Source organism: Schistocerca americana, chromosome 1, assembly GCF_021461395.2.
Source record: "Schistocerca americana isolate TAMUIC-IGC-003095 chromosome 1, iqSchAmer2.1, whole genome shotgun sequence".
NCBI classification, from domain to species: domain Eukaryota; kingdom Metazoa; phylum Arthropoda; class Insecta; order Orthoptera; family Acrididae; genus Schistocerca; species Schistocerca americana.
The window spans coordinates 499,265,965-499,289,583 of NC_060119.1; the positions used below are offsets into that span (position 1 = coordinate 499,265,965).

General features: G+C 43.3%; 1 protein-coding gene and 1 non-coding gene across 2 annotated transcripts in view; both read left to right on the forward strand.

The window, feature by feature from the left end:
- Positions 1-23,619, forward strand: part of LOC124624262 — a 343,631-nt gene that overhangs the window by 17,933 nt on the left and 302,079 nt on the right. The window lies entirely within an intron of this gene.
- On the forward strand, positions 21,857-21,931 carry Trnat-ugu. Its single transcript has one exon. It is a non-coding gene; the product is annotated as a tRNA-Thr (tRNA).

Consider the following 23,619-nt stretch of genomic DNA (forward strand, 5'->3'; position numbering starts at 1 on the left):
CTGCTGCTTGTGTATGGGAAATCGGTTGGAAACTTTCCTCATGTCAGCACGTTGTAGGTGTCGCCACCGGCGCCAACCTTGTGTGAATGCTCTGAAAAGCTATTTATTTGGATATCACAGCATCTTATTCCAGTCGGTTAAATTTCGTGTCTGTAGCACGTCATCTTCGTGGTGTATCAATTTTAATGACCAGTAGTGTAGTGAAGTTCGCCATCATGCCAGAAACACATTTCGGTAAGCTTCCATGTTCTTCAAATCAAATGGCTCTGAGCACTATGGGACTATAAGTCTGAGGTCATCAGTCCCCTAGAACTTAGAGCTACTTAAACCTAACTAACCTAAGGACATCACACACATCCACGCCCGAGGCAGGATGCGAACCTGCGAACGTAGCGGTGCTCGGTTCCAGACTGAAGCGCCTAGAACCGCTCGGCCACAACGGCCGGCTTCCATGTTCTTCTTGACATGTTTTTGAGCATGTCCCATATTATAGTACAAAATCATCCTTAACAGCATTGCGCAGATACATACGGCTTAATGACTCCTCATACAGATTTGTCAGGTGTGGTGAGGTCAGGACCTTTTAGCGGTTATTTCAAGGGGCCTGGTGTTACTAATGAATCACGACCTATGCAGCATCCTGGAAAGTGTTCATTTAGGAAATCGCGCATTGCAATGGTGTAGTGAGGATGCACGCTGTCTTACTCCAGCCATATGCAGACTGTGACGCCCCTTTCCTTAAGCTGAGATATTAACCATGTTTGTAGCATATGTAAATAACACCATTCCAAGTCCCTTCAAAGAAATATGATCCCCGCGGATGTTCTGATGTAATCACTCCCCGTATCATTACGTGGGGCGGGTTCCTTTCTAATTTGGTTGTGTTATGAGGATTGTTTTTGTCCCAAACGACAATATTACTAGAACGTGAGCTGCGATAAATGGCAGATTGCACCTGAAAATATTACCTTGCCTCGTTTCATTGCACTTGGAAGTTGAGCTAACAAACACAGCATGCTAAAACGCGTTCATTCTGGTCTGTACCCGATAATTCTTTTACAAATGTGTGTCGAAAGAAATCTGAGAGTAAGGTCTTTTTTCATGTGATCTCTTATTGTCGTCCCCGCTGTACCGAATTCCAAAGAACGTTCACATTTAGACTTTATAGGAGATTGTTTAATCGAAGCAGAGACTCTGGCGCATGTTTCTTCTCGTGTCTTCTTCCTTTCACTCCCCGGCCTGTCTTTAACATTGCCAAAACCATTCCAATCCAGAAGTATTGCTTTTCGTGGTGGAGCCTTATTACATATTGCTTGGAATTCTCCCATAACCTGCCCTGTGTGTTGTCGTCTCTAAGCGTTCCTGTAACTATGATCGCTACATCTACCGTGGCTTTAAATTAAAACTTGACTGCAACTGTGAAAACATGTAAACATGAGTTCCAACGATTGGCTCCAACAATTGATAATAAGGAATTCAACTACCACCCTGCATAATAACATTTGATACTTCTCGTCAGTGCAGGCCGCAGTGGCCGAGCGGTTCTAGGCGATTCAGTCTGGAGCTGCGCGACTACTACGGTCGCAGGTTCGGATTTTGCCTCGGGCATGGATGTGTGGGATTTCCTTAGGTTAGTTGGGTTTAAGTAGTTCTAAGTTCTAGGGGACTGATGACCTCAGATGTTAAGTCCCATAGCGCTCAGAGCCATTTGAACCATTTTTTTCTCGTCGGTTGCAAATATACTTTTTTTACGCTTTACCGATTTCGACAAATTAATTTGTCCTTTTCAAACCCTACAAAATTATGAATATTATAAATAGTTAGACCTTGGCTTTACATTTATGTGAAGCATAAGAAGTATATCTGATACTAGATGGGGTTATGGGGCTGCAAGGATTTCTCGCCCACCCTGTACTTACAAGCGAGTGCACCCGCTGGTAACAACTAGTTTGTTAGGATTTGGCTCGCCTTAAGAGGCTCTCCAAAAATCCCCGGAGAGTTTTACTTTTATCAGTATAAAATCATTACTAGGACCCTAGATTAAATATCTGACAGCAATAAAATATTTCGCCGGTGCAGGTGCCGTTAACAAAACAGTTGAATCAGAAATATGATTTCTATTGAGTAATTTGTCTTACTAGGGGAGGCCGCCAATTGTGAAATTCAGATTCGATTCATATTGCGCATAATAAAAGCTCATGGCCAGAGGTGTAATGTGGCAAAGCACCAAGATGCACTTCTCAGCCGTTGTCGAGAAAATAGACAGGTAAAAGAAACCGTTGCGGTGAAATACTCTCTACGATTAACAATCTTCTGCAGCGTCGTGACGCAGCGGTAAGCGCTCGGGTTCGTAATTCGAAGGTTGCCGGATCGAATCTCGCGCCATGAAAAATTTTTTTTTATTATTAGTTTTTTGTAATTTATAAACTATTAATGAATTGCTTATGCATTTTGGTGAAGGCGGGTCGCTCTCCAATTGTACCGCCTCCATTTTTCCGTTTGTTTAACAGGGTGTACCAAAGCTCTCACGTCCGCACTGATTTTCGACGATGTTATATAAGTTGCGCTAGAGACCGCATCTACCTTCTTTCGAAGTTAGCAGGCAACTACGCTGTTATGCGGCGGCTCGTTTCGGCCCATTCAACATCTGTCCTTCAAGTGTAACGAGCGAGTAACGGAGTTAATATTTCATACCTGCCACAGCAAGTTTGTGTTCGTGGGGTCTCTATTCTAATTCGAACGTTTGACTCACGCTATACGTATTCGTTTCTACGTATTCCGTTAACTATATGTGGTTAACATTATGAAGACAATTAATAACATTTGTGAAATACAACTTTGTTTGCGGAAAACATAATGATGTTCGAAGTCGCCAGTTTTTCTACGACAAACGACTTTCAACAACTTATTATATGCATAATTGTTGCAACTGATTGCCGGGAATTATATATATATATATATATATATATATATGTTCGTGTGTGTGTGTGTGTGTGTGTGTGTGTGGGTGTGTATGTGTGTGTATACACACATTTGAATTACAAAAAACAAATACTAAAAAAAAAAAAAAGTTGCATGGCGCGAGGCTCGATCCGGCGAACTTCGGATTACGAACCCGAGCGCTTACCGCTGCGCCACGACGCTGTTGAAAATTATTAATCGTAGAGAATATTTCCCCGTAACGGTTTCTTTTAACTGTCGATTTTATCGACAACGGCTGAGAAGTGCATCTTGGTGCTTTGCCACATTACACCTCTGGCCGTGAGCTTTTATTATGCGCAATATGAATCGAATCTGAATTTCACAATTGACGGACTCCCCTTGTTAGTTTCACATAGGGTTTTATGGACAGCGCAAGGAACCCTATCGAAATCACATATCAGTTCACTCTATAAATGAAACCATTGATCGCGTAATTAAAAACGTAATATATGCTTCCAATAACGATAGTGGCTCATTATTTCACAGAACTAACTCTCTAACTGCGTAAATAATTTTCACTGATAAACTCAAGCATCCTGGCCTGGCACAGTTGTAAACAGTTCAGTCTAGAATGGATAAATTACAAAGACTGACTCTTTTACAAACAAGTGTTGAGTGCTGCTTTGTTTAAAATCATCTGCAGATGGCTTATGTAGTGTCCCTTGTTCCATGGCGATTCTTCCGCGCCTCTACTGCATGTGATTAGCAGTTAGCACACTGAACTCTCATTCTGGGGGACGATGGTTTAAACCCGTGTCCGGTCATCCAAATTTAGGTTTTCTGTGATTTCCCTAAATCGTTCCAGACAAATGCAGTATGCTTCATTTGAAAGGGCACGGCTGAAACCCCATCCGTGAATCAATTTGAGCTGTGGAGTTAGTACATTGGACTGGACAACGGTTGAAATCTGCATCCGGCCATTAGATTTAGGTTTTCTGTGGTAACTCTAAATCACTGCAGACAAATGCGGGATGGTTCTTTCGAAAGGACACTGCTGTTTTCTACCCCACCCTTGAAATAGTCTGAGCTGTACTCTGCCTCTAATGACCTAGCTGTCGATGGGAAGTTAAATTCTAATCTTCCTTTCTTCTTGGCCTTCATAGTTTCCCGGGTGCCTCATTCCCCAGAACGCGGCGCTGCGTGGGTGCTCGGATGTTAATAAAATAACTTTTTCTCACTTAACCGCCCTTCTCCAATTGCTCAGAAACCGTTTAATAGTCATTATCTTCCCTTTTGTATTTTAAATTAATATTTTAGGAAGAATAAAGAAGCTTCTGAACTAGTCTGTTACAGTGTTAACGACGTTTTTAATGGCATGTTGTGAATATGTAAGCAATTTTGAGAAAAGTATTTTTTCGGTAAAAATAGATGCCCATGGACTAGATCAATTTGGTCTACGTCCTACACTGATGACACTATTAGTGACACTATTCGTGGAACAGTAGGTAAGCTCCTGTCATGGGAAAAGTAACGGAAATCGCTCAACAGAGGAAAGGCAAGGGGACCTGATAGGATACCTACACGTTTCTGCATAGAATGTGACAAAGAAGTTGCTCCTCTTCCAGCACCAGTCTACCGTACGTCGCTGAATGAGCAAACCGTTGGTGGAGATTGCAATAATGTCTGGGCCATTCGAGTTTTCAAGAAGTGTCGTCGAACAGACGCACGCGCTGTAGGCAGAGTGTCACATTTATCTTGATTACGCCAATAACTTTTTGTCCAGAACGAAAATAGAAAACAGTATCAAGCAAATATTGTTTAGCTACCAGGGCCACTTTAACCAGCATGACTGCCTTTCTTGTGACTTTGTTCATTATGAAAATATGAACAGCATTATATCTTTTTTTTATACAGCACCATATACTTTTTCCGGCAATCCATTTCACCTCCTCAAGACAAGTTCATAAACATTACGTTATTAAAAAATAACACAAAGTTAACACTGAACCTTCTGTACTACCACGCAGTCATTCAGAGTTCTTTATACGAGGGTTGGAACTTAAATAGTGGCAACTAGTTGTTCACAACCGATACAAAAGAGCTACATGTTTGCACCTGTTACTGTCCTTCAAAGTAGTCACCAGCGTTGTGTAGAACTCGTTGATGTACACTATAGTCACACAAACCGTCTACTTACGACATTTAATTGAATGAATTTATCATTGTCTGATTAGTTCTGCAGTAGTGAAATAGCTGCTCTCCATCTATATAAACAAAAATGTAAATGTTCACTTGTTCAAAATCGTAACTTTCCAAAGGCTGCTTTGAAATTTGTACACAACGTTGCACTCGAAAAAAGCGAATACGCTACTACCAAAAATCTCGATAAGTTTTTGACCGATTTACTCCAGACTTTTACACAATATTCTATTGAACATTTGGACGGACATAGGGTATGTACTTTAATATACATGATACATGCATATAATATTTAAAAGGGGAAACAAATACCAAAATCTGAAAAGGTACTAGGCCGATTTACTTCAAATTTTTTCACGTTGCTGTAATAACGTTTGGACACATACAGTCTATATACCTTTTCATACAAAGGATGTCTCTCCAAAGAGTTGTCTGGCAGATTTTCTCTGGTGTTTTGGCAGGCATTTAAAATTTCGTTTTTGCAACGTGTAGCAGCCCAACAAATGCTGCTCATCACGTTTTTCATGCGACGCCCAGCGTCCATGGAAAGCGTGTATTTGTTTCCGTTTACAAACAAAATGTTATCTACAGGGACAGTGAAACACGAAGAATAACCAGTAGTCTAACAGCGACAACAAAGCACTGATCCGCGCTGACTGCTACCGCGATGTCTACATTTACATCTACATTCATACTCCGCAAGGCACCCAACGGTGTGTGGCGGAGGGCACTTTACGATGCTGAGGCGCTGCTCAGTCGCTCCTGGAATACTTGTCACTCTTCATGTTTTACTGTCCCTGTTAATTTATATCGAAAAAACCAATACAGCACCGGACGAATCTGAGACTACGCTATCGCATGGGCACGTAACATTCCACATTAAAAATTATTTTGTTTGTAATAACAAATAAACCGTCGAACAAACCCACGCTTTCTGTCGACGCTGCGGGTCGTGTGAAAGTATCTGTTTGGGCTGACTCCAGCTAAATGTTGCAAAAACGAAATTCCACATGTCTGCCGAAACACCTGGGAAGTGCACCTCACGACCCAAATGAGAGACATCTGGTATATACACTGAAGCGCCAAAGAAACTGGTATAGGCATGCGTATCCAAATATAATTATATGTAAACAGGCAAAATGGTTCAAATGGCTCTAAGCACTATGGGACTTAACATCTGAGCTCATAAATCCCCTATACTTGGAACTACTTAAACCTAACTAACCTAAGGACATCAGACACATCCTTGCCCGAGGCAGGATTCGAACCTGTGACCGTAGCAACAGCGCGTTTCCGGACTGGAGCGCCTAGAACCGCTCGGTCACAGCGGCCGGCAAGCAGGCAGAATGCGGCGCTGCGGTCGGCAATGCCTATACAAGACGACAAGTATCTGACGCAGTTGTTAGATCGGTTACTGCTGCTACAATGGCAGGTTATCAAGATTTAAGTGTGTTGGAACGTGGTGTTATAGTCGGCGCACGAGCGATGGGATACAGCATCTCCGTGGCAGCGATGAAGTGGGGCATTTCGCCATACGACCATTTTACGAGTGTACCGTGAATGTCAGGAATCCGGTAAAACATCAAATCTTCGACATCGCTGCGGCCGGAAAGAGATCCTGAAAGAACGGAACCAATGACGACTGAAGAGAGTCGTTGTGAGCCGTGCACGGCTGGCGTTGATCCCTTTTATTGTTTGTCATCTTGCTATTACGGTACTGCCGCCTCGTTTTCTTATTCCATTTACTGGCGTCACTAACTTCCTGCCTTACTTGCCCGTGAGCGGCAGCAGCAGCGCATATCGATAAGTCCACTGTCGTACCATCTCTGGAGCGCGCGAGGGTCGTCGTGTGTCTGGCAGTCGGTTGGAGACGGACCAGCAGTGCAGTCGGGAGGCAACAGCAGTGAAGTCGGGAACGGAGCGCCGGTGAGGCGTCGACAGCCAGTGCTCGCCGACTGCTGGCGACACACATGAACTGCCCGACAGAGGGAGATTGGAGCGGGACGACCGTTCGGTTGGTCGTCGCATTGGCCGACGTATATTTGGTCCTTACACCTTTTCCGGGTCTGGGCAGTCGGTTGGTTGACGCGGAGCAGCGAGGAATTCTCCAAGGGATGCAGTTTGTCTGGGGCCGCTGGTGGTCTCTAAGCGGTGTCGGAGTGTGTGCGGCTGTTCCCATTGCTACGAGATCCGTGGCTCACCGACCCTGGACACGAAAGTTGAGTTTTGATCTAATCTGCTATTAAATAGAGACTGTTCACATTGTGTTGTTTGGAGTTCGTTGTCGGCTGTTGGGATATTCCCGCGAGCAACAACGTGGTTTTCAAGTTGGAAAATTCTAGCCACCCTCCGGTGGAGTTTCACTATATTTGATTTTTTGAATTGAAGTGCAGCAGCGGAATCTTCTGCCTTGTGGCCGTTAACGTTCCGGTTACCTGCCCTGGCCGTTGACGTAAATTTCAGGCAGTGTACTTTTCTCATCGTGTTGTTGCTGTCCAGCACGCTGTGTAGTTTGACAGCTCCATGTATGGTTGGTTGTGGGCGCCAATATCTTCTACGTTGTTCCGTTGAACTCCCTGATGTGCCCCGGTCAGTTGAAGTTGAAGTTATCTTGTCGGTGAGTTGGGTTGTCGTCGGATCGTGAATGGTATGGTTGGTCCGACTGCCTGTCTCACCTAAGCGGGCGTTAGTGTTTGAATTACAGGCTGACCCTCGAACACCTGAGCGCCCTTTTTTTATCTGTTCTTGTTGTTTGTAGTGGTGTGGCTTCTAGCCGATTTTTTTTAAAAAAAATTAAGGTTGTTTTGCCCTTAAGGCGTAAGGCCTACTTCAGCCTAATTTAAAGAACTGTTTCACGTAAAACCTTGGGCATTTTAAAGGTTTTAATGTTGTTGAATTTTAAGTGTTGGGCCTTACTACCGAGTTTGAGTTGTTTTGCTCTTAAGGCCTTCAGCCTAAATTAAAGAACGGTTTCACTTACGGCCTCTGGTATTTAAAAAAAATTAATGTTATGGCGTTTTAAGTTAGACCTTCAGCCGATTTGAACTTAACTTGTTTGTTCTTGAAGTGTCTGGTTCTTTGGGCCTTCAGCCTAACTAAAGAATTGTCAGATAAAGCTTGCATTTTAAATTTCTGTTTTGGTTGAGTTTTGCCTAATTAAGAACTGTTTTAGGTAAGGCCTTTGTTTCTTTTTTAAAAAAGTTAATGTTGTTTAGCCTTAAGTGTTGGGCTTTCAGCCGATTTTGAATTCAAATTGTTTGCTCTGAGAATCTCAGATTCTTTGGCCCTTCAGCCCAAATAAAGAATTGTTGTAAGATAAGGTTTGCCTTTTAAATTTCTGATTATACTTGCGTTTTGAGCTATTGGCCTTCAGCCGTTTTTAAATTAAAGTGGCTTTCAGCTGGTAATTAAGCACCAAAGATTAAAGCTGTGTGTTTCAAAAAAAATTTTTTGGGCTCTTGTAATGTTTGATCAAATAATAAAGTTGTATGTTAGAGTGAAACTGACAGCCCCTTATTTTAGCACCTTTCCACAGTTTAAACTACCTGTCCTGTCCTGCGGGTTAAGCAGGGCGCATAACGTTGAACGTGATAGAAGTGCAATCCTTCCGCAGATTGCTACAGATTTCATTGCTGGTCCATCAGCAAGTGTCAGTGTGCGAGTCATTCAACAAACCATCATCGATATTGGTTTTCGAAGCTGAAGGCCCACTCGTGTACCCTTGATAATTGTACGACATCAAGCTTTACGCCTCGCCTGGGCCCTCCAACACTGACATTGGACTGTTGATGACTCGAAACATGTTGCCTGGTCGGACGAGTCTCGTTTCAAATTGTATCGAGCGGATGGACGTGTAATTGTTTGGAGACAACCTCATGAGTCCGTGGACCCCGCACGTCAGCAGGGGACTATTCAAGCTGGTGGAGGCTCTATAATGGTGTGGAGCGTGTGCAGCTGGAGTGATGTGGGACCCTTGATACGTATAGATACGACTCTGACATATACCTGTAAGCATCCTGTCTGATCGTCTGCATCCATTCATGCCCATTGTGCATTCTGACGGACTTGGGAAATTCTAGCAGGGTAATGCGACACCGCGCACGTCCAAAATTGCTACAGAGTTGCTCCAGGAACACTCTTCTGAGTTCAAACGTTGATCATATCTGGGATGCCTTGCAAGACGCTGTTCAAAATGTATCTCCAACCCTCGTACTCCCACGGATTTATAGACAGCCTTGCAGGATTCACGGTTTCAATTCCGACCAACACTACTTCAGACTTCAGTCGAGTCCATGCCACGTCGCGCTGCCACTTCTGTGTGCTCGCGGGGGCCTTACACGATATTAGATAGGTGTACCTGTTTCTTTGGCTCTTCAGTGTACAACGTTGTTCGCAAACAGGCTTATCGGTTTATGATTAGAATACTAATACGGAATCGAAATTTGCGATACAAATAAAAAGTCTGTAAGTCAGAGATAGGGCGAAGAGGAGATGAACAGGGAGAGGGGGATGTGGTATGCACACAGCATTGCGACGGGGAGAGAGAGTGTGGTGGATGAGATGGAAAGAGAGGGGAGCAGAAGATGGACATAAAGAGGGGAGAGGAGGTGATGGACAGAGAGGGGGGGAGGAGGAGGAGATGAACGTAGAAAGGAGCAGGAGGAGATGTTCAGAGACAGGAGGGGAGAAGGAAAGTACGAGGTATATGCAATCCACATAAAAAATTAGAAACGTATACCTTCTCTTTTCTTTCTTTTCCATTTACCCAGACTGAGCGTGGGCGGGATACCTAGTTATGCCTATGTAAGCTGAACAATGCTTTTTTCCGACAGCCATTGGTGCAAGTATTTTTGAAGGAGAGTCGAAAACTCTCTCAAAATCTGTGAATCTGAGGTAAAGCGGTACGGAGAGGAATCTAACTACTTTTACGACTAGTTCGAGTTTTTACTTTGCGCGTTTTCATTACTTTATGTCATGTGGTAAGGTACTAAAGACCATCGACATGCACACGGGAAGCGTACGTGTAACGTAAAAGCGAGTCATATCTGATGTTAATATTCACTTGATGTAGGCTGTTATTTACAAAGCTGAGAGTCTTACAGTGACACTGCAACATATCTACACGCATGTAAGACTTGTCAACATTAGCAGACTGACCAACAAGCTAAAACTGAGAGATGTGCAAGGAAGGCATGTCATTATTGCCATTGTTATTCAGTGCTCTTATCCAAATTTCATTAGTTATTATCAAGGTGTACATTAAGTGAGAGACAACAAAAGAGGGACATTGGAGTTCCACATTTAACAGCTTTGTTTTTGTAACACGGAAATAGCAGACCTGCGCTTTTAGACGTGATACCACGTTCAGAATTGTATCTATACGATCTCTACTATAGGCCCTCAAAATTATTAACTAAGATTGAGAAACAACCTTTATAGTATATTATGTTACTTCCAATATACGTGTATAATTTTGAAACAGATTATTCCATAGTTTATGTCCTTTCGCTAGCGGTAAGTTACGTTGCACGTCGTAACTTGCTTAGATGCGGAGGAAACACTGCCCCCTGACAGTTTATCGTTTATGTATATTATCCTATGCTGCGGTAAGCGTAAACTTCGTCGAGCAACTTGTGTACATGAGAAGCAACGATACGTTAATTAAGGTTTAATCTACCCCGACAGCGAAATTCAGGTTATGAATATTCAGACAGAGATTTTCGTGGAATACAAAATGAAATTGCGTCTCTCAACACGAATGAAGCGGGCTAAGCTGATTGTTAGCAGGTGACATACTAGAGAGACCATGCAATTTCAGTGACCCACAACATAACCATTAAAATGTATTGTTTCGATATAGTGACTTGATTTTTATTCTCAGTTATTTACAACATAAAACTAGTGTCGAGTGCGTATGCGTCCGTGTTCAGAAGGTTAGGAACACGCCTATGACCGCCCAGCAACCGCCCAGAACGGAAAAATGTGGAGTAGCCCTGAACAGCTTGAAGTGACTGCTTGATATATATTTATTGACATATTTATATAGACGTAAGCAGATCAATACGGAGTATTTTTATTTATTTATTTATTGATATACTAGTATCGTGTGCACACGCTCATCATAAGCGACATCGCCGGTCACCGTGGCCGAGTGGTTCTAGGCGCTCAGTCCGGAACCACGCGACTGCTACGGTCGCAGGTTCGAATCCTGCCTTGGGCATGGATGTGTGTGATGTCCTTAGGTTAGTTAGGTTTAAGTAGTTCTAAGTTCTAGGGGACTGATGACCTCAGCTGTTAAGTCCCATAGTGCTCAGAGCCATTTGAGCCATCAGCGACATCTGCCCTGTAGAGCACAAAATATCTATCAAAATACACTACCCCTACTGTATAGCGTTTCGTGTTAATGTAACTACTATTTTTTCCTATAGTTAGAGTGTCTTATATAAAATGGTTGCGAAGCACAAACCAAAGACGTTCACCGCGCACAAACTCAGAAGAGCACACAGTCGTCAACCCATGTCGTAATTGTTTTCACAAACCGTTTTCGGACATCTACAGCAGCAGCGACAAACTGGTACGTTAGGAAATAGGAAGGTTGAACGTCGTATTCCGCGGAAGCGCCGCACTCTCGACTTTGAAGGGGACGTCCTCCGTCACTTAGAAGATAACCAGACTACGCCTACTCGAAGCATTGCCCATAGCATGGACTCTGGTGGAGCACACGGATCAGAGGCCACTGTCTCTGCTATGTGAATACCGTGATGCCAGAGATTTGAAACATTTTTTCCATCCAAACGGTATATTTACAGTCATAGTTTCCTTGTCAAAATTTTATCTGTAGTGCCTAGCAGTCTGTAATAGCAGTTGTGAAGCCCCTGTATATACAGTAAAAAGTTTGTCGTTGACCGACTAAACCCAGTGTTGTGTGCCATCATGGCACGCAAGGTCTGCAGCCGCCATGCAGCAGCACTACCCAGTCGCTGTTGGAGCACTGATTATCCCTCCTTATTTTATTGTCCCTGCTAATACGTATCACTAAACGGAATATCGCGCTACATTAATGTGGGACCTCTCGATCGAATGACCATGCAAAGTTCTGTTCTAAAAATCATTTCGTTTGTTACTGGAAAAAAACCGACGCTTTCCTTTGACACTGGGCACCGATGAAAGACTTCATGAGTATTTGTTTGGGATGACTCCAGCTACCACATCGCAAAAACGAAACTAAAAATATCTGCCGAAGCTGCTGGAGAAATACCCCTGGCTACTCTTAGTAGAGACGTCTTGTGTATACCCGTGTGTGCAAAACGAAAGTACACTACTGGCCATTAAAATTGCTACACCACGAAGATGACGTGCTACACACGCAAAATTTAGCCAACAGGAAGAAGATGCTGTGATATGCAAACGATTGGCTTTTCAGAGCAGTCACACAAGGTTGGCACCGGTGGCGACACCTACAACGAGAAAGTTTCCAACCGATTTCTCATACACAAACAGCAGTTAACCGGCGTTGCCTGGTGAAACGTTGTTGTGATGCCTCGTGTAAGGAGGAGAAATGCGTAGCATCACGTTTCCGACTTTGATAAAGGTCTGATTGTAGCCTATCGCGATTGCGGTTTATCGTATCGAGGCACTGCTGTTCGCGTTGGTCGAGATCCAAAGACTGTTAGCAGAATATGGAATCGGTGGGTTCAGGAGGGTAATGCGGAACACCGTGCTGGATGCCGACGGCCTCATATCACTGGCAGTCGAAATGACAGGCGTCTTATCCGCATGGCTGTAACGGATCGTGCTGCCACGTCTCGATCCCTGAGTCAACAGAAGGGGACGTTTGCAAGACAATAACCATCTGCACGAACAGTTCGACGACGTTTGCAGCAGCATGGACTATCAGCTCGGAGACCATGGCTGCGGCTACCCTTGACGCTGCATCACAGGCAGGATCGCCTGCGATAGTGTACTCAACAACGAACCTGGGTGCACGAATGGCAAAACGTCATGTTTTCGGATGAATCCAGATTCTGTTTACAGCATCATGATGATCGCATCCGTGTTTGGCGACATCGCGGTGAACGCACATTGGAAGGGTGTATTCGTCATCCCCATATTGGCGTATCACCCGACGTGATGGTATGGGGTGCCATTGGTTACACGTCTCTGTCACCTCTTGTTCGCATTGACGGCACTTTGAACAGTGGACGTTACATTTCAGATGTGGTATGACCCGTGGCTCTACCCTTCATTCGATCCCTGCAAAACCCCACATTTCAGCAGGATAATGCACGACCGCATGTTGCAGGTCCTGTACGGGCCTTTCTGGATACAGAAAATGTTCAACTGCTGCCCTGACTAGCACATTCTCCAGCTCTCTCACCAATTGAAAAATCCGGTCAATGGTGGCCGAGCAACTGGCTCGTCATAATATGCCAGATGAATACGCTTGATGAACTGTGGAATGGTGTTGAAGCTGCATGGGCAGCTGTACCTGTACCCGCCATCCAAGCTCTGTTTGACTCAATGCCCAGGTGTATCAAGGCCGTTATTACGGACAGAGGTGGTTGTTCTGGGTACTGATTTCTCAGGATCTATGCATCCAAATTGTGTGAAAATGTAATCACATGTCAGTTCTAGTATAACATATTTGTCCAATGAATACCCGTTTATCATCTGCATTTCTTCTCGGTGTAACTATTTTAATGGCCAGTAGTGCTGTTTAGTTTGACCACATACTACAAATGTAAAATTTGTAGAGTAAGCTATTCCTTATTCTTAAATAATGAAAGGACAGGACAGATACACAGTCCAGTCACTTCAATCTAGCCACCGCCTATGTTCGACGTCAATATGCAATAGACTCTCATAGACGGATGGACTGCAGGTGGCAGCACTACCAGTGGAGGGTATAAATCACGTGCCCAGAGGACGCGGAAAACATGCAGTTTATCATCTGTATTTCTTCTTGGTGTAGCAATTTTAATGGCCAGTAGTGTAGCTTTTGCATTATGTGTCGCTGCCGAGAAAAAGCCCAATGAAGTTTGGACCACACATAGAAAAAACTGCTACGGTGTAGTAAAGAAGGTAACTGAAAGAAATATGCAGTGAGACGAACGGAAGTTAGGCTTTTATTCAAAGGCAACAGTTACACTGAATTCACCGCGACTTCTGATGTTTCCTTGGACATTAAAAAAGGTATAAAATGGTCCTTAATACAGTGCGTGATCACAAAGTGCTCCAGTGCTGGTAAGGAATTCTTGTGGTAGGGCCTTACGTACCTCCACCCGCGCTGTTGACAACTGTTGGAGAGCCGTTGGCGTACGTGGACGTGCTGCACAGCGTCTCCCCAACCGATCCAACACTTGCTCGATGCGGTTTAAGTTGTGGGAACGGACAGGCTAGTTCTTTCACTGAATATCCTCTCGTCCCAACAGATCCTACACTCGAGCTGTTGGATGCGGTTGCGCATTTCATCCATAAAGGGAGGAGGAGGACATTAGTGTTTAACGTCTTTTGGACAATGATGTCATTAGCGACGGAGCATAAGCTCGGATTAGGAAAGGATAGGGAAGGAAATGGGCCGTGCCCTTTCAAAGGAACGATCCTGGCACTTGACTAAAGCGATTTAGGGGAACCACGGATAACCTCAATCAGGATGGTCCAATCGTCGTCCGTCCGAATGCGAGTCCAGTGTGTTAACCACTGCTCCACCTCGCTCGGTCTCATCCATAAAAATGAAGCCAGGGCCGCATGCGACCCTGAGAGGATGCGCATGGGGAACGAGTTTAGTGGCATAGTAACGATGAGTGGTGAGTGTAACCTGTTCAAAGGTTTTGAGGTTCATACGTCCCCGCAACATTACGTCTCCACACACCGTAACACCTCGACTACTAAAACCATCATATTCGACAATAGCCCTGGATGCATTACGTGTTCTCACCTCTCTCCATTTGAGAGGGTGTCTAGAATCACTGCCGGCCGCGGTGGTCTAGCGGTTCTAGGTGCTCAGTCCGGAACCGCGGGACAGCTACGGTCGCAGGTTCGAATCCTGCCTCGGGTATGGATGTGTGTGATGTCCTTAGGTTAGTAAGGTTTAATTACTTCTAAGTTCTAGGCGACTGATGACCTCAGACGTTAAGTCGCATAGTGCTCAGAGCCATTTGAACCATCTAGAATCACTACTTAAGTTTGTTCCCATCTGAAAAGCGCACGTGATCCCACATCACATTGGTCCAGTCCCTAACTACGGGCACCGACAAAGATGGTGCAGCCGATGTGCAAGTGTCGACGGAATACAATTGTAGGGTGGCAGAATAAGTGGAGGTCAATTTCGCACCTTACATAAGAGTTTTATACATCGCAACGGGAAGTTGAATATGACACCTAATTTACTTCATCAGTAATGAGCAGATTTGTCTACAGGTATGTAATGCAAAAGCGATGACACTCAATCGATGGTATTAAAATACCACTCCTAAATAATGCATGAAATGAACAGAAGGTGAAACAAGCAGCGAGAGGAAACGTTTTGTGTGGAAGAAGGTGCAGGCAGAAGCAGAGGCCACACCATGGGAGGCATCACGAAACGCTCTTTGGGGGCATCACACTGTCGGAGTCAGCGACTGGAAAGGTGACGCGTAGTGGAGGGCAAGTAACGGGCCACAAGAAGTAAGACAGAAAAGAGCTTTAGAAAACTACGTTTCGGAATTCCAAATGGATATGAACGAAACCAGTGATGCAGCTGATCACACGAACAGCGAGTGGTACACATGTGACGTACGCATGTAACTTTTAGGTGTCTGGAGCTGGCAGAAATCGTCCTATTGGCGGAAACGAACTAGAGGAGTAAAGTCCCGAGATTTCGACGCAGTTTAATGGTAGAGCCCTTGTGTTTGGGCAGAGAGAGATTCCACAAAAATGAGAGGAACACTCCTATTGATCGGAAAAAGCCGTGACATGGAGAACGAAAGAACCCAGGTGTGGAGACAGTCTGGCTACAAGAAAAACAGGAACGAAATTTTTGGGGGACTCTTTTCTGAACTGGCATCAAGTGCAGAATGGGGCGCATAATGCTCTGTATGACGCAGAGGAGAAATTTGTGTGAACTCTGCGTTCACTGCGGCTGACATTCAGCTAGATATTACCTGTAGCGTCGTTGAGCTCCAACTGTGGAGAAACGAACCAGCCAGTTAGTTAATTGATCTTGCGAGGACTGAGAGGGCATTTTAATATGCACGCTGCTCAAGCCATGTGTGCATTTCCATATTCCAAGACTAGGGATGAGTTCATGTTTTCTCGTATAACGAGAAACATAGGGAGAGTTTCTGCTGGAAAAATCAGCAAAGGCTTAATTAAATGGTTCAAATGGCTCTGAGCACTATGGGACTCAACTGCTGAGGTCATTAGTGCCCTAGAACTTAGAACTAGTTAAACCTAACTAACCTAAGGACATCACAAACATCCATGCCCGAGGCAGGATTCGAACCTGCGACCGTAGCGGTCTTGCGGTTCCAGACTGCAGAGAAAGGCTTAATTAGTTTTTATAGAAATTTCAGAGGACGAGAGCAGCCATGCAGATGGCAGCTCATTGCAGCTAAGTTAAATACCGCGAGCAGACGGGTAAAATTGTTGGTTCACCAGCTTGTGTCCACTGTAAACTCGAGCGACCTTGGGTAATCTTTTGCTCAACTTGTCACAAAACTAACCATCCTCTGTAGACTTGATTGTCATCCTAAATAGTACCGAACTTTGAACCGGAATAAGATAATTTATTGGAGTACTGCCCAACATCATGACGTAGTAATAAGAATAATTTTGTAAAGAAACTTTTAGTTCAAATTTACCATTGTTGTGTTTAGGATTATTTCACTTTCTGAGGACGAGATGCGTTTGTTTGAGAACTGTCGCCACATTGTCATATTGTAAACTGTGTAAATGCACATATTTCTGTGATAAGATCGCAACATTAAATCAAAAAATCTACAACTTACACAGTTGTTGTTCTGTCCTCAAAACCTTACACAATGTACCGGTCTTCTGGTAAAGGACCCGCGCCCATGCAGTCGCTGTGGCGCTGTGTAGCGTGAGATTGAAGCCCTGTAAAATATGGCTGCAGTTACACCCGCAGTTTTTCCGTGGGGCCCGTCTTGCATATTGCACAGTGTAGTGGTCATCTACTGCTACAGTTGACCGTGATTGACCACTTCCTCTCATTCAGGCAGCAACGTCAGTTGTTCGAATCTCTCCCCGAGCACGTGAAACAGTGCTGTGATCAATACCAAACTCCTGGGCTTCGCTCGTCACACTTCGTCCCTCTGCCAGCTTCATGATGATTCATCCCCTTGTGAAGTCATCCAGATGTTGTCCCAATGCATATTTTAATGGAGGCCACTTGCACAATGCACCATAACTACTAGCCGATTGACACACACTGTCTTTTCCCGTTTCTTCTACTGCCTCGAGTTGTGCGGCCAGCCACATTTGTCGCAATAGTCACGATGACCTCAGACCATTTGACGCTCAGTTTTCTGTGCACTTCCATTCGGTTTCACCGAGTAGTTAATATATTGTGTTACTTTATCAATCTCATCCTTAAGTTTTCAAGGTCAGTATATATATTTATATATACACACAACTGCCCCTACATAAAGGTTTCATACAAGCTACAACACCTTCAAATATCATGCATAAAATATTCTCTCGCACGCTGTGCACAGACTACCTGTAATAGTCCTACAGAAAAAATTGAACAGGATCCTTGTAATGTTGTTGCATTAATTTGTTCTGTAAGCGGTGCTGATATTCAAGACAATAAAAGCAGGTTACAAGCTGTGAGCTGTCTGGGGAAGTTAACCTTGAATTACTGAGCAACTGTTTCACCAGGTATCCATTCTAGCTTACCAAATTCCGAACCAGACTAACATTAATTATAATCTTTTAATAGGCATCTTACGACAACTGGTGATATATATATATAAAGAGAATTTAAATAAAAGAAATAAATCAGTTTATATTTGGACATTTATTTTAACATTGATCATTGTTCCGTTAAAATTTCAGCATATCGAACTTGATTCAAAACTAAACTGGTGCCTTATTCAGGATTGTGAAAATGTGAGTTTGAAATCTTACGGAACACATAAAATAGGGAGCTAAGATTGGGAGACTACATACAACACTGCATTCATAAAATAACACACGAAGAACGTTGAAACAAATCCAAAAGGAAATTAACCACAACCAACAGATTCAATTTTCACCCAAAGAAGTTACGTTCGTAGCGCAATCCTGTCCGTCATGAAATTACCACACACTGGTATACTAAATTCATACTAACTCTCTGTGAAATCTTCCCGAAAAGAATAGCTGAGCGCTACTTTGATGCTTACACCACAAGTTTCACGTGGTCAACTTGGTTTACACAAAGAGTGTAACTCCACAGTAATTTCTGATAATTAAAATAAATTACATCGAAACGCAATTTACAAAAGAAAAACCATGAACTGGTTACTATCGTCTTACTATTAACCTGATGGGTCAAACTATTGAATAAGCACGTGGTACTGGTCTCACAAAGTACACCGCACATGGGTTGAACATAAAGAAAAGTTGCTATATTGAAAAATATTGTCAACACGAGATGTTATAATCTCACGCACATTCGCATTTAAGATTGATGAACTTAGTTAGAGTTACTGATCAACACGTGGTTCCACTTTACTCACAAAGTAGTGACAAAGCAACTACCGGAAGATATTCTGAACTTCACACTCGAATTACACTGTGTTGCAATTTAAGATAACATTAGATATTTTAGAGCTAAACCTGAAATAAAGGTGATTAAATTTTCAGTTAGGCTGAACTTAAGAAATCCATTGTCCTACAGACTTAGCAGACATACGCTTAGCCGGAGGTCTTACCACTTCAGACGCTCGCTGCGGAGAGACTGACCTGGGCTCCTACCGAGTGTGCTTAGCAGATACAAATGGAAGTGATCAGAGAGGCAGCTTCCTACACCAACATGACAAGGGATGGACAGGACCATACTAAGAATAGAAACCTCTCTGCTTTTAGAAGGCGTAGCTACCTGTTCCGACGTTGGTCCTACTGTTCTCTAGCAGACAGGCTTGTCTGCTACCATCAAGCATGCAACTAGAAATACATTTGCTCATTCATCCTCTCACACAGAAGGGAAGGGGGATGACAGTATCTTATCATATACAGTATGTAAAAGAAAGCGGATGTAGGTTCCGTATGAGACTGTGTGACGTGAATTACGTATAAACTGTGTTTTAAAGTGTAGTAGTGTGACAGATCGTTCTTGTTTATGTGTAAAAGTAACACGTTCCACTGCTCAGTCTCCTCCCAGAAATTCAGAAACACCACAGTAAATTTAGAAGTGGAATGTATGCCGTAAATGACATCGTATTTAAGAAATTAACATGAAAGGAATCCAACAGAGACCGTTCACCCTTTTGTTGGAAATTTAGTTTAGTTATATTTTGTACAGGATACGTTGTCGCTAGAGGCTGTAGTTTTCAAATTATGCAAGGAAAACGTACAAAAGTTACCTTTAAATGCATTCGTCTTGAATAACTCGAAAATTATGACCTCCTGCGAAAACGCATAACAATATAAAATTTAATAACATTACATTTCCTACAAAAGGGTAGCGATAGTTTTTCTGTTGGACTAGTAGTTTGCGTGTAGCGAGAGAGAAAATATTAAAATCTCGCACTTAGTTTTTGAAGGTGATCCGGGTTGCGTAAAAAACATCGATAGGGGCGGCTAAACATAAAGTTTTTGGAGGAAGTCCTTGACCGGGCTATCTGCATGACTGTACGTGGAGTGCAGCGTTTCTTCGCCACGGCACTGGGAGGAGAGGGTAGTGGACCCATCGTTCCAGCTAACTTTTAAAACTGGAAAGGTCCTCGGTACACAGCAGGCTGTGCGGGTCCGGGGCAGTCATGGAGGGACTAGACCCAGGAGCTCTCCTCACCCCTGCCGGGGACTGATCCCGGGACCTCCAGAGCTGGAAACCAGGGATCCACCTGCTAGAATTTTGCGGCCATGAGATATTTTCAATATTTAAAACTGCAGTGCACCAAATCTATAAGCCAAACATATAAACACCTGATATCCCATTCCACGGTACTAGAGAGTCCGGTGCAAGTCCGTGACTTATGAAAGTAACAATCCTGTTGGATTATCTTCTGCTTTGTAAACTCCTTGATGTACGAAATGAACACATACTGCGGCAGATGTTGCGAGTGTAAATAGTCTCTGTTCTGTGAGTGGAAAAATTCTGCCTACAGCACGAAAGGAGGGAGTGGAAATACGTAGAATAAAGGACAGGACTTCCTCCGAGATTAAAACTGGAGGGGTGTGGGACAGTGGTGGGGAGGGAGTGGGTCAGGATTTGTGGGCTGGGCTAAAAGAAATGGAGAGCACTGTTACAGCAGCTAAATGTAGCGGAAGAAAATGGTTTTCTCTGTAATGGAGTCTCGTAGTCTCTGCTGTCGAACAAAAAATAAAGTTGTCTAAGACACATTCATATCAATCCCAAACATCTATAACTCAGAAGAATCTAATGGAGGATAGATAGGAAATTCCTTGTGTTCCGATACTGTACACAATAGTGAAAGTATCGCCACGAAGCCTTTGTTTTTATATGTGAGCCATTCATGAAGATTTTATTGTAAAAAAGATCGTAAGCTTTTTTTTCTTTTCTTTTTGGAGTCAGGTTACCATTTTGAGACTGGTTTTATATTTACAATACTACAGTATAGTCTTCTCCTGATCTCAGTAGAGTTATGACACGACACTACAAAGTTTTTGCCTGTAGGGTTACTTATGCAACGGATCCTTTAGTTTATGTGTGTCAGTCAACAGCAAGAAAGCTGCAGGTATAGCAACAAAAGAGATCGTACTGTACGCTAATTATAACCGAGTACTTTATCCGATGGCTTGGAGAGCGGATCTAAGTGTTCGCTGCTTCTCACATACACCATTGCAGGGGAGACAATTTACGAAACAAGCTTGTAACTGGCCAAGAAGGTGTGAGACACGGTGGTGATGATAGACTGAATTGTTTTCTGCAGTCTAAAGAGAAATCTTGTCGCTACAAACCACAAATTATTGCTATTCAGTAACACTAGGTTGAACCTAGTGTACTGGAACCTTTCCGAGTAAGCTAAATCGAAACCACAATAAGACGAAATGTTTCGCTGAATCATCGGAGGAAATGTCCGTCAGCAATGAATGAAACCTACGCAACAGTAGGGTATCGGAGATTTAACGTGATGCAGGGACGCTGCGGAAGACTCATGTCTTGGGCAGGCCACGTGACGAAGACGGAGAACTCAGGGCGAACGAAAACTTCTGAGCGAGAAACAGCTAAAACACCTGACTTCCAGAAAGGCTGCAAGAAGATCTGGTTGGAGGCTCCAGGATCTACCAAACGACGACGAAAATACCAGAAAAGGAACAAAAATTCAGTCAAGGTACGCTGATATTGAATGGAATAATGATGAACTGATTCACGAAAGTGCTTGAGCACTGCTTCGTGTGATTAGTTATAAACTGTAGTATTTAGTGTGAAGACTGCCTTTAAGAGAATGGTTGTTATGGCATAAAATTAAAACTGATAATATCATCACAATGAAATGAACGCCCTTCTCATGTGGGTTTCGCGGGAGGCGTGACAGAGATAACTCCCTGCAGTCGCGCTATCCTCTGTGCCCTCGGTGGCTCAGATGGATAGAGCGTCTGCCATGTAAGCAGGAGATCCCGGATTCGAGTCCCGGTCGGGGCACACATTTTCATCTGTCCCCGTTGACGTATGTCAACGCCTGTAAGCAGCTAAGGGTATTCATTTCATTGTAACTTCATTCTAACGAGCTGCATATCCGAAAGAACAGATACCATCTTAGTATATGATAATCTCATCAGTTAAAAATAATACTCCTACTAGCTTATGTGGAAATGACAGCAGTACAAAAGAAATGTCACAAATGAAACCAAACTCGATGGTTGAGTTAGTGTACCAATATTCCCTCGTGCACTCAGAAAGATCTATGTTAAGTCAAGCTTAGGAGTCAAGCACAGTGGAGATGGGAGAGGACATATGAGTATTCCTCTACGATGTCAGTGCAGAGATGTAACAAGCAGTGTTCTGGGGTGGAGCCTTACAGGAGTCTTACTTGTGACGGTGATTTTATGTTTGGAGAGCGGTCTGAAAAGTTACCGCTAGCGATTTATCCTGAACATACTGAAGGTACAGGATACACGTTTACTCTTGTAATTAAGTTTTCTCAACTATTTGATCATATCTTCTATAGGTTTCAGCTTTTGAGCTTTCAGGAAGTATTTCAATTTTTTTTCTTATTGCTTCATCCTCCGCCTCATAACGTTTTACACAAAAAGCTAGATTTCCTTACCGTTAAAGGAAATAAAAATTGAAAAAATCTAAAAGGTAAAACACAAACAATTAGAATAGATTTTAGAGCCATTTTGTGAAAAAAACTGTCTCAAGGAAGAAACACTGCGCTTTTACTAAAAGTTGAAAGACCTGCAGTGGGAAAAATGATCTCTTGCTAGAAGGGGAAAAGTGAGGTGTTCAGCAAAGTAGTAGGATATGGACATAAGTAGAGATGTTTGATGGAGAAGAAGTGGATGTTGTGAATACACAAAGGAAGGAGTAGTTGAGATGTGGGTATAGTTAAAATACGAAGGGGAAAAGAGGTATGGGAAGAGGGAGTGGGAAGGGCGAAAGTGATAGGGAAGATAGGGAGGGAAAGAGAAATGGGGGGAGGCCTGATGAAGTGGAAATCCCTATGAAATCTGTCACGATATTTATCGTGACAATTTTCACGGCCTGGGAGAGGGTTGAAATTTCGTTGGAAAGGGATGTGCAATGTGTGTAGATGGAGGATAGGTGGAATGTGTCGGTGTAGGCTGTGAAGGACCAAAGTAAAATTGTAAAGTTGCATTTGCCGTCACAGGAGTTAAGCTGTCATAACTTGTTGTATTAGCAACTGGGTTAGTTCACAGACATAAGTTTGAGAACTTAAACGTACGGTAGTACCCAGTTTTCTTTTGTGTGTTTGTTTTTTAAAAATTGTCGTCGTCTGGATGTTGGAAGATTTGCCGCCAATACAAGCAGAACGAGCGGCCAAAGATGGTGCGAGTTACGCTCGTCGCCAGCGATAGCAATCTGCGGCAAAGACTACATTTAGCAGGAGCGGATGACAAAGGCAAGAGCCAGAAGCTGCAGAATATTATGAACTTGTTGTTGAAAGTAACTCTAGCGTTTTACGATTGTTTGTTGAATGGTTCCTAGATGACTTAAGCATGAGGCTAATGATTAGTGGAGTACCGAAACTTGAGCAATTCGGTTGAATATCAGGTCTTATAAGGGCATTGGAGTTACAGCAAGAAGAGTCTGATGAGCTGTTGCGTCGATGGTCAGAGTTTAACTGCTCGGTTCTTGAGTAAATTTAA